Source organism: Rutilus rutilus (genome assembly GCF_951802725.1).
Source record: "Rutilus rutilus genome assembly, chromosome: 18".
Lineage (NCBI taxonomy): Eukaryota > Metazoa > Chordata > Actinopteri > Cypriniformes > Leuciscidae > Rutilus > Rutilus rutilus.
This window is the reverse complement of record NC_140231.1, coordinates 34809335-34826184: the sequence shown is the minus strand read 5'-3', so window position 1 is coordinate 34826184 and position 16850 is coordinate 34809335. Positions and strand designations below refer to the sequence as shown.

At 36.3% G+C, this 16850-nt stretch overlaps 1 long non-coding RNA gene across 1 annotated transcript; it reads right to left on the bottom strand.

The window, feature by feature from the left end:
* Nucleotides 1–10627: 10627 nt before the first annotated feature.
* Nucleotides 10628–13987, bottom strand: LOC311277353. Its single transcript, XR_014625215.1, has 4 exons — nucleotides 13682–13987; nucleotides 13319–13478; nucleotides 13070–13124; nucleotides 10628–12503 (listed from the first exon to the last, which is right to left on the bottom strand). It is a non-coding gene; the product is annotated as an uncharacterized lncRNA (long non-coding RNA).
* Nucleotides 13988–16850: the final 2863 nt, after the last annotated feature.

Here is a 16850-nt window from a genome sequence, read left to right as displayed (position 1 = left end):
CTTGCCTATAGTCTATAAAGCTTTTAAATATAAATGTTTAACTGTAACCACTAGATGGCACCCTTTTTCTGAATATGCCTACAGTACAAGGTTTTCATGAACAATTCTTGTATTCTATCTTGTGCCTTATGGGAAATGCTCTGAACCCGAGCTGTTTTGTGAAACTGAAACATCTTAAGTTTTGCTCCAGCTGTTGAGTTGCAACCGAACATAATAAAACCCCTTTTAGACATAGTCAACTAGGCTATATAATAATGAAAGTATGGGATTACAGTGTGTTTGTGCATCCGAACTGTGAGTTTACAATGAGCTTTGTGATAAATACATGTGGTAATGCGGTTCTGGACTGGAAGTGATGATCCAGATTCATCTCTTGTGTTTCAGTGTTAAACATCTAGAAAGGTCATTAACAGGTTAAATACAGAAGCACTTCTCAGACACACTTTGTCTTATTTAAACAAACTTTCACAGACAATATAAAGACTGAATGATGTTTCTTTATATAAATATATCAAGGATTACAAACATTTGTATTCATAGCTGATCTTTCATTTTAGTTTTAAATACATTTAATTCTAATGTATTTTTACATTTTGTAATTGTGGACGAAAGTTTATCTTTAAGATGTGTGTGACCATCATATAATAGTAAAAGAGAAAACACACACCTTATTCTGATTGTGACCCTGGATCACGTCACCAGTCTCGAGTCGCACGGGTTTATCTGTGGCAATAGCCAACAATACATATGGGTCAAAATTATAGATTTTTCTTTTATGCCAAAAATCATTAGGATATTCAGTAAAGATCATGTTCCATTAAGATATTTTGTAAAAAAAAAAAAATCTACAGTAAATATATAAAACATGTATTTGTGTGTGTGAATGCAGCACAATCGCGATCATAAATGAACAACTTTAAAGGAGATTTTCTCAATGTTCAGATTTCTTTGCACCTCAGATTCCAGATTTTCAATAGTTGTATCTCGGCCAAATATTGTCCTATCCTAACAAACCACACATCAATGGAAAGCTTATTTATTCAGCTTTCAGATTCTGTATAAATCTCAATTTAAATAAAATTGACCCATGTGACTGGTTTTGTGGTTCAAGTCATTTAGTTCATTAGCAGAATGTATTTGAAATGTTACATGTTAATAGCCAAATTCCCCAAACACATCAAATGTTGATCACATTTAGAATAAGAAAAAAAATGGCAATACAAGGCCAAATTATGAGAAACCGAAACGATGAATTACTTATCTGGGTCTTCAGGCTATGCAGTCTGTTAGTTTCCCTCACCTCCCGATCTAAGCCGTTTGTTTATCCCGTGATCCTCATAAACTGAGCTGTGCAGTCTGTATACCGCTTACAGAAACTTGGGTAACACTTTACAATACGGGTGCACTAATAAGCATTAATTCATGCTTAACTAATGCACAGATAATCATGTGTTAATGTATGACTTATGAAGAACTAAACCATTAATTAATGATTACTGCATCAGTAACTAATAAAGATTCTAAATGATTAATAGATTAAGTAATATATGAATTGTTATTAATTACATGTGTCATAATGTATTAATTCCTTAATAACTTATTTTATTAACTAAAAGTATAAATTAATGTGTTAATTACCACAGTTGGTCAAAGCAATGTACTTCAACTTCCAGCTGTCTGCTTTAATTAATCATTAACTAATGATTTGCAAATGTATCATTATGTTATGACTTTACTTGTTGAGGCACATGACTATTAACTAATTTGTTAAATAATATGCCATTTATGGGTTTACATGGCACCAAAATGGCATATTACTTAACAATTAGTTAATAGTCATGTGCCTCAACAAGTAAAGTCATAACATAATGATACATTTGCAAATCATTAGTTAATGATTAATTAAAGCAGACAGCTGGAAGTTGAAGTACATTGCTTTGACCAACTGTGGTAATTAACACATTAATTTATACTTTTAGTTAATAAAATAAGTTATTAAGGAATTAATACATTATGACACATTTAATTAATAACAATTCATTTATTACTTAATCTATTAATCATTTAGAATCTTTATTAGTTGCTGATGCAGTAATCATTAATTAATGGTTTAGTTCTTCATGAGTTATACATTAACACATGATTATCTGTGCATTAGTTAAGCATGAATTAATGCAGATTAGTGCACCCGTATTGTAAAGTGTTACCGAAACTTGATTAGTTCACGTTTCGAGTCTCTCGACTTCGAGTCGTTCATCACGTGACCGCCCCAAAGACTGAAGCAGTCGGTACCGGATACAAAACTGGGTAACACTTTAGAATACTGTATCTTACTTACTGCATAACTAATAAGTAATTATTGAAGAACTAATAGGTAATTATTCATTAACTACTTCTTCACTACTGTTAACTACTAAGGAAGATGTGTTAACTAATCAGTATGTAATATATTTTTATGATTGTGTTAAGTAACAGTTAGTTAATCAATAACTAATGAATTCTGTCATAACTCTTGAAGAACTACTACTAATTATCTACTAATTAAGGTTCAAGAAAAATAACTAAGAAGTAACTACTAATGAACAGTCATACAAAATTAACCTCAGATTAGTTTTTATATTTTATATACAGTACTGTGTGTGTCTGTTTTCCTCAGCATAGAATGCCATTGAGTAAATTCATGTTTGAGGCAATGACTGAGGGAAACTGAAAATATAGGGAACTTATTAGTAATTCATAAATAATTATCAAATAATTCTGCAGGAATTACTTAGAACCTGGAACAGTATTCTAAAGTAAGAATATAGGGAACTCATTAGTAATTAATAAATAATTATCAAGGAATTAGGCTACTTGTAACCTGAAACAGTATTCTAAAGTGAACATATAAGGAAATTAATTGGTAATTAACAAATAATTATTAGATAATTCTTCAGGAATTACTTGGAACCTGGAACAGTATTCTAAAGTGAGAATATAGGGAACTCATTAGTAATTAATACAGAATTACCACATCTGACTCAAATCAAACTTACTGTAAAAAACACATTATTAACGGTATTATCTAAACCTTTGTAAAATAGATAAGTTATCATACATTATGATACATTTTGCTAATTAAATAAAAAGTTTGCTTATTTGCAGATCAATATATAGCCTAGTAAATGTCTGCACTTATCTTTCTTATTAGTGCTGAAGAATGACTAAAACTGGCTAGAAAATAAAATAAAAAACATTGATCAGTGCTTTTTACTTTTCAAGTAATTACCTTTGTACTTTTACTAAGGTAATTTTGAAAATGAATAGGCCAATAGTTTATCATTTTACTGGAGTAATTAAAATTGGGTTATCTGTACTTTTACTCAAGTACTTGATTTGTGTTCTTCATCCACCACTCCACTGCTATAATAAAACGCTTTATTGTAGTAACCACTGTGTATGACTGTTCATTAGTAGTTACTTCTTAGTTATTTTTCTTGCACATTAATTAATAGATAATTAATAATAGTTCTTCAAGAGTTATGACATAATTCATTAGTTATTGATTAACTAACTGAAACTTAACACAATCATACAATTATTACATACTAATTAGTTAACACATCTTCCTTAGTAGTTAACAGTAGTGACTTAAGTGTTAATAAATAATTATCTATTAGTTCCTCAATAATTCCTTATTAGTTATGCAGTAAGTAAGATACAGTATTCTAAAGTGTTACCGAAAATTGTAGTGTTTTTTTTTATTGTTTTACCTTTGATGCATGTAAACCTGTTGTAAGAGACCTTCAAAACAAAATTAGGAACCTTTAAAATAGCATAATAGGGGCACTTTAACAGAAATAAATCATCAGCTGTGTGCAAATTGACCCACATTTAGTTTCTGACCACTAAAAATGTGTACAATTGACCAATTTACTCATGGAGCTATATCTCCAGGAACCATATAGAGCCTTAAAAATGAAGATACCAAAAGAAATGTTTAAGAACCAGAATATAAGAGCATATTAAGATATCTTTAATACTTCTGGAGTAACAGGCATGCAAACTTTGGGAAAAAAACATGGAAAGTGCTTTTCCCCATTTTTTGAACATCCACCATTTACATATAATGCAACAAATATTGCTAAAGTCATCAGAATTTATGAACAGAGCCGATCTCTGTGTATAAACAAAATAATGATGCTGCCATCTTTCTAAAGTAATTTTCTCTTCCCTGTGATTTTGATCCTCCTCTACAAAACAATGGATTCATTAAATATTCATCCATGACATTTAATGTTTTGGCTTTCTTTACATGTTATGTTTGTCATTGTTTAGAAAAAATGAGCCAAAGAAATTTCCAAAATTGATTTGACACGAAACGAACCCGATACTAGTAAATGAAAAAAGTGTGAAATGTCAAATGTTCAAGCAAACCAGGGGTGCGTTTCCCAAAAGCATAGTTGGCCAACTATGATCGCAATTCCCATTGAACTCTATAGGTAACGACGGAACTTGCGACCAGTTGGCTTTGGGAAACGCACCCCTGGTCTGGAGATAATGAACCCGAACCTCTTGGGAAGTGTGATATGATGATGATGATTTATTTATTATCCTTTCGGAAATTTGTTCTGTACCATACAGCACATCTGATACACTTATATGTAGACAGTTTGACAAAGCAAAATACACACACACACAAAACCAAGCCCCCTCCCCAACCCCCACATAGCTGGCACAGTAAAGTATAATTGTGCATACTGTGACAATCCAGCCGGACAGAAAGTGCATGGTGCTATTTAAAGTGCTGTCCTGCAGGTAACCTCTTGTTCATCAGTTTAATGCTGGTTGGAACGAATGACATACTGGCCCGATTTGTTTTAAAAGAAGGTAACCTAAACCTTCTCCCCGATGGCAACACCTCGTATGCCTTGTATAGGGGATGTGACAGATCGTTACTAATTGCTTGACCTTTCTTCAACACCCTTCTTTCACAGATAACAACCATACTATCTAATTTCTGCCCTGCAACCTTGCTGGCCAAGTTGACTATTTTGCTCAAACTATTTTTGTTCGTCACCGACAAAGAAAAATACCAAGCAACACAACAAAAAAGTAGCATGCTTTCCACAAATGAGTGATAAAAAAGTAACATCATGTCTCCATCCACTCTAAATTGTCTTAATTTCCGCAGAAAATGCAGCCTCTGCAGCCCCTTTTTATAAATGGCATTGGTATTGCTGTTCCATTGCAACTTGTCATCTATTATTGTGCCTAAGTACTTATACTCGGTCACAATCGCTATATCCTCTCCATTTATCACCATACACTCATGGGACTGATTCCCAGTTCTGTAATCTATTATAACCTCTTTTGTTTTATTTATATTTAGATGAAGATAGCTAGACCTACACCAGTCTGCAAATTGATCCACCCAGGCCCTGTAGTTAGACTCATCTCTATTTTGTATTAACCCCACTATTGCTGTGTCATCTGCAAATTTTATTGTAAAATGCTCAGATGTGTCACTTTTACACTCATTAGTGTAAAGAGTAAATAATACTGGTGAGATGACACTGCCCTGTGGTGATCCTGTATTGGTCATGATCGGGGAAGACACCGCTTCATTTACCCTAACACACTGTGTTCTCTCTGTCATAAAGGATTCAACCCACCTAATTATGTTAGGATTTACCCCCAACTGCTCCAGCCTCTCCATCATAATATGGGGCCTGATGGTATTAAAGGCGGATGAAAAATCTAAAAAGAGAACCCGGGCATATCGTTTGGGCTTGTCCAGATGGCAATAGATATTATGGAGCATGTATAACAGGGCATCGTCTGTGCTCCGCTTATTTCTATACGCAAACTGTAATGGGTCCATTTTGCTTTGCACACCATTTATAATATGTTTCAGAACAATTCTTTCTAGGCTCTTCATCACGATTGATGTTAGGGCAACTGGACGATAATCATTTAAGTCAGCTGGTCTTACTACCTTAGGTACTGGTACTATGAGTGAGGATTTCCAGGCCTTGGGAATGTAATGTGTGTTTACTGATATTTGAAAAAGCTGGCAGAAAATGAGGCTCAGTTGTTCACTACACTTCTGCAAAACCCTTCCACTTATTTTATCAGCGCCTGATGCTTTTCTTGAATCAATTTTGTAAAATACTCTACGCACCTCATCTGCTGTAATAGTTGGAGGGGTACCATATTTTAACTGCTGTCTAATGGCATCACGCTCCCTAAGAAAGTCTGATGTTTCAAATCGTGCATAAAAAACATTCAATTCATTTGCAAATGCTTGATCATCTCCTTTAGTAACTATGTGCCTTTTCTTCTCTTCCTTCCCTATCATTGTATACATCCCTTGCCATGCATGTTTCAGGTTATTCCCCCTCATTTTCGTTTCAATCTGACTTTTATATTTCTGTTTACAGTCATTAATTTTTAGTCTAATTTCCTTCTGGATTTCTTTCATTTTAAGCATATCTCGCTGTTCAAAGGCCATCTTTTTCCTATACAGTGCAACTTTTAGTTCTTTATTTACCCAAGGTTTATCATTTGGAAATGTCCTAAAAGTTTTTTCTGGGATTATACAGTCCACACAAAAACGAATATAATCAGTCACAACTGAATTCAACTCTTCCAAGTTCTCACTGGTATTCACAAAAATGTCCCACACAGTACAGTCAAAACAGCCTCGAAGGCGTTCAACAGACTCATCAGTCCACTGTTTAACTGTCTTTATCTCGGGTTTGCTGGTCTTGAGCTTTTGTTTATACTGCGGGATGAGCTGGATTGCGTTGTGATCCGAATCTCCGAGGGGTGGTTTTGCGTAGCTCTTATAAGCATCTTTAATGTTTCCGAAGCATAGATCTAATGTTTTTTCCCTCCTTGTCGGGCAATTAATGTATTGATAGTAGTTGGGCAGGGCGCTTTTGATTGAACATCCATTAAAATCTCCGAGAACAAATTTCGGCGCATCCGGTGCCATGTTTTCTAATTTAGTCATTGTGTCGTAAATCTTATTTGCCGCGACCTTAGTATTAGCGCGGGGATGGATATATACCACAGTGACAAACACCTGACCAAATTCCCTCGGTAAATAATAAGGTCTTACCGACAGCGACAATAGCTCAATGTCCTCCGAGCAATGAGAGTCTCTTACTGTGTAGTTTTCACACCACCCCTCATTTATATAAACACACACTCCCCCCCCTCTTCTTTTGCCGGTTACCTGTTCATCACGGTCCAGTCTAATAGGGTCACTAAACCCTGTGATCCTGAGTGTCGAATTCTCCACCGTGTCTTTAAGCCATGTTTCCGTGAAGCACAACAGACAACTTTCCCGATACTCTGAGAAGTACCTCACAGCGTTCCGTAGCTCCGTAAGTTGCTTCACCAAGGAGCGGGTATTAGCCAAGATGACCGTAGGAAGAGGTGGCTTGCTCCCCCGTGCGCGGACTCTACGCCGTACGCCCCCACGCCGGCCTCTTTTCCTCGAGGCTGTGGATGTCCGTGTACACTCCGCAGGCAGGTCGACTGGGAGGTTTCCGCTGTGCAGATCCCTTAGTTGCCAGAGTTGATCCCGGGTATAACGTAAAATCCCATATGTTGTGGCAGCAGCAGACACATAACCTCCCCGGCTCAATGAGGGCACGGTCAGCAGCAACAGGTGGATCGCTAAGACGATAGACAAAAACTGCGTAGCAGAACTCATCTTGACTTTGTTGGCTCACTTATAACTTGGGAAAGCACCCACTTTCCCAACGTGTAGTTCGGGGCCTATGTGATAAAGAAACGCTTACATACACACCATCAAACAAACATTTCAGACGTGCTGAAGGCACCCGTCGCCACAGTGCAGCGCCGGAAGTGTGGCATGCAAACTTTGGGAAAAAAACATGGAAAGTGCTTTTCCCCATTTTTTGAACATCCACCATTTACATATAATGCAACAAATATTGCTAAAGTCATCAGAATTTATGAACAGAGCCGATCTCTGTGTATAAACAAAATAATGATGCTGCCATCTTTCTAAAGTAATTTTCTCTTCCCTGTGATTTTGATCCTCCTCTACAAAACAATGGATTCATTAAATATTCATCCATGACATTTAATGTTTTGGCTTTCTTTACATGTTATGTTTGTCATTGTTTAGAAAAAATGAGCCAAAGAAATTTCCAAAATTGATTTGACACGAAACGAACCCGATACTAGTAAATGAAAAAAGTGTGAAATGTCAAATGTTCAAGCAAACCAGGGATGCGTTTCCCAAAAGCATAGTTGGCCAACTATGATCGCAATTCCCATTGAACTCTATAGGTAACGACGGAACTTGCGACCAGTTGGCTTTGGGAAACGCACCCCTGGTCTGGAGATAATGAACCCGAACCTCTTGGGAAGTGTGATATGATGATGATGATTTATTTATTATCCTTTCGGAAATTTGTTCTGTACCATACAGCACATCTGATACACTTATATGTAGACAGTTTGACAAAGCAAAATACACACACACAAAAAACCAAGCCCCCTCCCCAACCCCCACATAGCTGGCACAGTAAAGTATAATTGTGCATACTGTGACAATCCAGCCGGACAGAAAGTGCATGGTGCTATTTAAAGTGCATAGTGCTATTTAAAGTGCTGTCCTGCAGGTAACCTCTTGTTCATCAGTTTAATGCTGGTTGGAACGAATTTTTCGTACTTCTAATGTCTTAAGATTCTTCTGTGGTGTAATCCATGAATATAAAGCTCACTGTACAACATGTTTCCAGCAGATTCGTGTTTGGAAAGCTCATGTCTGATCTTTAACTCTCCCCATGACAATCATAACAGATCTCAGCGTTCAGTCCAGACACATTTCTCTCTTTTGCTGATTTATATTATTTGAAAGATGAAGAACAATGTGAAAATAAACAAAGCAGCAATTTAAGTGAATATTTGTAACAAATATCCTGTAGACGAGTTGAACTGAACCCAAAGACAGTTTTATTGAATCCAAAAGTGAACAGATACAAAAGTAAATTAAGTTGGTTTGACTTGATTTAGTAACATGAACATATGAAAACATGAACATGTGAACTCACCAAAAGCAGAACAGGGAACAAAGCTAGACAAATAGAGCTAACATGGAGGCTGTTGATACACACAGACTAATGATTAACAAGAAGGATCGATGTAATGAACCAATGGCGAAACAGAACTGATAAACACATGACAAGAGCAACCAATCAGAAAGAGACAAGAGAAGCACATGACTAACAGGAAACATGTCTATATATGACATGGAGCTTCTTTGACATGTTTATTATGACATGTTTAATCTTACATGGAGTTGTAGAGATATATTACAGTCACATTTATTTGCTGTATAAATTTTATTTTCCGTGTTGGCAAAATGAGTCGCAATGAGCTAATTTTCAAAAATGTAGTTATTGTTATTTTCACATTCTCTACTAAAAATAGGTCGATGTTTGAAGTCGATAGAATCAGCAAAGTCAATTTTGAGAAAAATTAAGTTAAAGTTTTCTGAAGGTTCCAAATCAGCAAATATACCTTGAGATCCCTGGTAATAACACCAAATGTGGCACACACTAAGTCAAGACCAAATATCTATAGGAAAACCTTTTATTTTTTATGACACCATTTGATCAGCATTAATGAATCAGACAGCCTATTTTAGGCACCGCACGGATCTAATATAATGTTACACATCAGATGTTTTTCCTCAACAGTTAAACGTTCACTTAAGACAACAGATATTGGCCCGGTTTCACAGACAGGGCTTAGACTAAGCCAGGATTAGACCATAGATCAATTAGGACATTTAAGTAATTTTTATAAACATGCTTAGAAAAAAACATTACCGATGTGCATCTTAAAACTAAAAAGGCACTGATATATTTTTAAGATCAGTCAGTGCAAGTTTATTTCAGTGGAAACAGCTCAGACTTACAATTTAGTCTAGGACTAGTCTTAAGCCCTGTCTGTGAAACCAGGGGCAAGTATGCGTGAATAATCGCCAAGTCAGATATTTTGAAATACTGTAATTGAGTGTGTGTGTGTGTGTGTGTGTGTGTGTGTGTATATATATATCGGGATCGCACATGTCTGCGAGTCTTTGTGCACTTTGGATCTGTCAGTCAGTGCGAGTAATATGGTTATGTTTACATCAGCATGAGTTTGAAAATCACATTTCATTGGTTCAGACTCAAGCCGTCGAGAATTCACTATGAATATTCACAAAGGTGGAATATTGCGCTTTAAAGCGATACTAAACTTGAGCTGATGGAAGCGGCAGTCGAGAATAGAGCAGAGAAAAACTGCATTTCATGGACAAGGGAAAGATACTCCCTCAGAAAACACACAAATAAAGATACTTTTAGATGTTTAATGGCTATTTGGAGCATTGAGATCGCTAGACAAGGCTTAATGAACTCATTTTTGTGAAAACCTGAAAATCGACCAAAATTAAAAAATTTCACTTGTTTAGGCTGTAATTATCCTGTGCGCATTCAGACTCATTATGCCATCACGGGTCACATATATAACTCTAGTTCATATTCATCACAAAGGAATCTAGAAATGTTTGCTTTGCAATAATATAAAGGTGATTTAACTATTTTACTTGTTTAAAAAAAAAAAACTCTCTATTTCACCTCTTAGTGTAGTAATCTAGTTTTATTAAACCCAGATTTGCACACGTGTGTTTGTGATGTTCCAAACACTGAAAGTAACTGAGGATAATATCATATTTTACCCAGAGATGCTTCAGAGTAAACATCAGAAATAAAGAAGAGGTGCATATGTGTATCTTTACAGTCTTTGTAAAGAAGAGGTTCATATGTGTATCTTTACAGTCTTCGTAAAGATGAGGTTCATATGTGTATCTTTACAGTCTTCGTAAAGATGAGGTTCATATGTGTATCTTTACAGTCTTCGTAAAGATGAGGTTCATATGTGTATCTTTACAGTCTTCGTAAAGATGAGGTTCATATGTGTATCTTTACAGTCTTCGTAAAGAAGAGGTTCACATGTGTATCTTTACAGTCTTCGTAAAGAAGAGGTTCATATGTGTATCTTTACAGTCTTCGTAAAGATGAGGTTCATATGTGTATCTTTACAGTCTTCGTAAAGAAGAGGTTCATATGTGTATCTTTACAGTCTTCGTAAAGAAGAGGTTCATATGTGTATCTTTACAGTCTTCGTAAAGAAGAGGTTCATATGTGTATCTTTACAGTCTTCGTAAAGAAGAGGTTCATATGTGTATCTTTACAGTCTTCGTAAAGAAGAGGTTCATATGTGTATCTTTACAGTCTTCGTAAAGAAGAGGTTCATATGTGTATCTTTACAGTCTTCGTAAAGAAGAGGTTCATATGTGTATCTTTACAGTCTTCGTAAAGAAGAGGTTCATATGTGTATCTTTACAGTCTTCGTAAAGAAGAGGTTCATATGTGTATCTTTACAGTCTTCGTAAAGATGAGGTTCATATGTGTATCTTTACAGTCTTCGTAAAGAAGAGGTTCATATGTGTATCTTTACAGTCTTCGTAAAGATGAGGTTCATATGTGTATCTTTACAGTCTTCGTAAAGAAGAGGTTCATATGTGTATCTTTACAGTCTTCGTAAAGAAGAGGTTCATATGTGTATCTTTACAGTCTTCGTAAAGAAGAGGTTCATATGTGTATCTTTACAGTCTTCGTAAAGAAGAGGTTCATATGTGTATCTTTACAGTCTTCGTAAAGAAGAGGTTCATATGTGTATCTTTACAGTCTTTGTAAAGAAGAGGTTCATATGTGTATCTTTACAGTCTTTGTAAAGAAGGGGTGCATATGTGTATCTTTACAGTCTTCGTAAAGATGAGGTTCATATGTGTATCTTTACAGTCTTCGTAAAGAAGAGGTTCATATGTGTATCTTTACAGTCTTCGTAAAGATGAGGTTCATATGTGTATCTTTACAGTCTTCGTAAAGAAGAGGTTCATATGTGTATCTTTACAGTCTTCGTAAAGATGAGGTTCATATGTGTATCTTTACAGTCTTCGTAAAGATGAGGTTCATATGTGTATCTTTACAGTCTTCGTAAAGAAGAGGTTCATATGTGTATCTTTACAGTCTTCGTAAAGAAGAGGTACATGAGGCACATTTCACTGTGTGTTTACAGTACACTGTGGCTTCAACACTGATTCTAGTCATTAACGAATCATCATTATTCACAGAACGAGTGTCAGACGTGCAGGTGAAGTGTTTAGAGACTCCTAAGACTCGTGACCTTTGACCTTGCCGTTGCCAGCGCCGTGCTGTAGTATTACGACACATACAGTAACACTAGTAATACATTAGTCAATAATGTAAAACTGTATCACGTATGGAAATAATTCATACACGGCCATGGTGTACTGTAACCCTTCCTGACTGTTTTAGCTCTGAGTCTGACATAAAATATGTTTAAGAAGTGACTTAAGATAGTGAAGAAGAAGAACTTGCAGGTTTGATGACAGGAACTGCTGCTTTCTAGAAAATGAAAACACACACACACACACACACACACACACACACACACACACTTGTCAATATAACGTCAGATTCTTGCGTCATTCACTTCAGTTTCAAATTTATCTACTGTTTCTAGAGATCAACCTTCAGGGCGACATGATATTCAAGAAAAACTGTGATATGCAAAAACTTGTTAAATAATGCAATATTTGATTTGCAATACGATTAAACATAAGTAAATTAAATTAAAATTAAACAGATGATTATATAACCAACATGCTGCAGGATTTACAGTCAGTAGATCAATAATTTAATGTTGTCTTGATGCTGATTTTTCACCATGGAAAAAGTATAAAGTGGCATCGATGAGTTTGAAATTTGGTGTTTGGCAAAATGTGTTATCACATACACACACACAACACACACTCAACGACACACACACACACACACACACACACACACACTCACACACTCACACACACACACACACACACACACACTCACTCACTCACTCACACACACACACACACACACACACACTCACTCACTCACTCACTCACACACACACACACACTCACACTCACCTCATCTCTGACTTCTGCAGAAACATCTCAGTATAACTGTTTGAATCACAAGAATCTAGAAATTAAAAACACGAACAGTTTTATTCTCAGGGAATGATTGAACTGCATTAATTGGTAATATTTTGAACTCTTTGTAAGTTGCTTTGGATAAACAAATGTATAAATGATCATGTATAGTTTATATAGAGTGAATGAAGCATTCAGGACTCAGATCTGCTGATGAAAGACGTGTTTTATCATGAAACTCACAGTTCGGTCTGTCGCTCTGAAAGCTGTTCCGGCGAGCTCGTCTCTCGCTCTTCTCCTCTCCTGCTTCAGGTTTCAACACGCCATCTTTCTCTCTTCTCTTCTTCTGTAGATTAATCCACATGCCATACGATATTTCTCTTAAACTCTCTTTCTAGAATGTCTGTTGGAAACAAAACAGAACGATTTAGAGTTAACCTAATCACATTTGATTAGTTGCTTATTGTTAAAGAGGATTTGAAATAGTGTTAATGATTATTGTGCAATACAGGTTTACAGTTTCAGTTTAATACAAACATCAATATCCGGATTTAAATAGATAAATAAATCTCTTTATAGACCATTAAAGATGAAATGTTTACTCACCTTGACGAGCTGAAGAGGCGATATATTCACTGCGTCTCTGAGATCTGCTGTCGTGTTGAACTGGTTGAACTGGTTTCTTACAGCAGAAACACTGAGCAACGCCTTCGCTGACGTTCATAACTCATTTCTTACAGGAAACAAGAGCAAGAATGTTTTAGATGTTTTACGCTGTTTGTATTTTGTAGTTCAGCAGTATGAGTGTATGTGAACTGATGTTGTTTTTGAATGACATTCACACTTTCTCACAACTTTTAAGAAGAAAAACCTGAGCATCTGACACTCCACAGACTTAAACCATAATTCAACCATCACACACACATATAATAAAACCATCACACACACACACACTTTACATTTTCAAAAAACATAGCTTATGTAGACGTATATTTGATAGCTGCATGGTGTACTGTGTTTTCTTTCTTTTTTTCTTTTGTTGTTGTTTTGTGTCTCCTGATCTCCTTTGGCTCCTCCCACCCCCCACTCTGGCTCCTCCCACTTGCTTTACTGTGTGCTTATTGGTAATGCTTTCACCTTTTACGCAGTTGTCATCTTGATCGTTTGTTTCTTTTTCTTTCGTTCTGGAAGCTGTAGGGAGGTGGGAGGCATTTTTGTTGTATCCCTCTGCTTACTTCTGGTTTGTGGCTGGATAGGGCCAATATTAACCAACTGCAGAACCGCAGAACCATACGTCATAGCAGTGTGAGGATGACAGCGCCAGCCTAACAGTCTGATGCCGGAAGTGGGCTGGGTAAAAGCATCTAAGGGGTGGAGATGGGTAAGTTTAGGGGTGGGTTTAGGGATCAGGGGGTGGAGATGGGTAGGTTTAGGTATGGTATTATATGTAAGGTGGATATGTATGGTATACAGTTCCGGCATCAGACTGTTAGGCTGGCGCTGTCATCCTCACACTGCTATGACGTATGGTTCTGCGGTTCTGCAGTGAGACCTATCTGAGTGTAGTGCACATTTCTGTTGTTGATTTGGTTTTCTTTGAGTTAAAGGTTTTAAACTCTCAAGGCAGAATTATTTTGTGTGTTATGTTGGCCTTTCCCCTCCTGAAGCACTGCAACTGTTCACACTCAGGAATTCTGTTCAGGAATTTTCATGCCTGTCCTTGTTTAAAATACTGTCAAATGTAATGATCTCTCTGATGAATGTGATGAATCTGATTATGCGACTGATCCTGTAATATAATCTGATCCAGATGAGAGTCTCTCTCTGCTTCATATGTGACACATAGGGTGGCCATATGTCCGGATTTTAAGCCCCCTGTCCGGCGTCCGGTGCAGCCTCAAGTATCGGCCTAAGAAAACCCGCTCTAGGATCTTTATTGGGACGCAGCAGCATAGCGTCTAATGCCGTAAGATCTCTGGTCAAACAAATGATTGGCTGAAAGCAGTGTCAAATAATCTGATACATCTGATACATCATTGGTTAAAAACATAAGCCTCCACGACGTGGTGTCCACGTGCTGGCTACGTCATATCATAACGTTAACCTGCCTAAATGTCAGACGTCATTTAATCCGGAATGGACAAAACAGCTCGAATGTATATCAAGAGCTGTTGTCACCTGAGCTGCTGCAGAGGGGGAACTTCTTTGTTAAGAACTGAAATGTGTATTTATTTGTTTTTCGCATTCATTATTTGTTTATTTATGTATTTCTGTTATTTCCAGAAGTCCAGAAATGTTATGTTTTCAGGCACTGTGCACTTTGCACGACAGGTTCATCTCAGTGGTCCGTTTTTGAAACGGACATCACAATGTCTTGAATAAATACAAATACTGTGAACAAACACTTTTTGCCTCTTCTGTTACACATAGATCTACAGGTGAAACTCGAAAAATTTGAATATTGTGAAAAGGTTTTCATAAGCTGTAAGCCATAATCAACACAATTATAACAAATAAAGGCTTGAAATATCTCACTTTGCATGTAATGAGTCTATATAATATATTAGTTTCACCTAAGTTGAATTACTGAAATAAATTACACAGTATTTGCACAGTATTCAAATTTTTCGAGTTTCGCCTGTACATCAAGATATATCGTAGATCAAATTGTCTGGCAATGAATAGAGTATTTCAGAATCACTGTATCATGATACCATCGATATGATGGACAAAATTGTATTGTAGTTGCGAGTATACGATGTCCTATGCAACATTGTCTCACTAAATGCCGCAAAGTGTCCTCCTGTTTGGTGTTATGGAAATGGCCACCCTAGAGACACATGATGATCCTCATTAAACTTCAGATCAGATTCTCTGATTTCTCTTCACTGTCTCTGATCCTGAAACTAAAGGCCTTTGAGTTTCACCTCAAATCTACTTCTGACATCTAGTGGACAAAGATGAAAACTGCAGATCATATTCTGTGTGTTAGGAGGAATAGAAAACACACACTCATACAGATTTATTTACAATGCCTTCATTTCTATTTTAAACAAGTGACATTCTCTCAGTTTAATTCACTGAATGTCATTCATTATCAACTCACAAATAATAATGTGATTTTACATTTTGTGTGAATGACTGAACTTCTAGCAACTTCTGCTTTAATGAATACTATGATGTGTTTGTGAACAGTAGATATTGAGTATTGAGTAAGTGTTGATCTGTTGTTGTTCTGAACAGCTTCAGTTCGTCTGTTAAAGTCACTAATGTTCTGCTGATGGAAATCAGTGTTAATAAATCAGAGATGATTAAATGAGCAGCTGATGGAGTTTATCAGATCTGAGTTTTACATTTAACATTCAGACTCTTGAAACTCTTCAGGAAACAATACGGCTACGTCTCACATCAGATATTCAGAGGAGATATTGATCTGAAGAAGTACTAAGGTATGTTCTGTGTGAATGAATGTGTGGATTTATTTTCATCTTCTAGAGAAATGACATCTTTCAGTCGCTTTTAAATGAGGAGAACACATTATACTGAGACTCATGATTGTAATGCATGTATGAGTGATCTGAGTTTGTCATATTGTTGAATCAGGAGCTGATGGAGATTTGCCTGATATGAAACATCATCATCAGCTTCTGCTAACAGAAGAATCCAGAAACACAGTCTCTGGGAAGAACATCAATTATTCCCTGTTTCTAACTCTATCAGAAAGAGAAACAGAGAGATCTTCTGTGTGAAACGACAGATGAAGCACATGATGGAG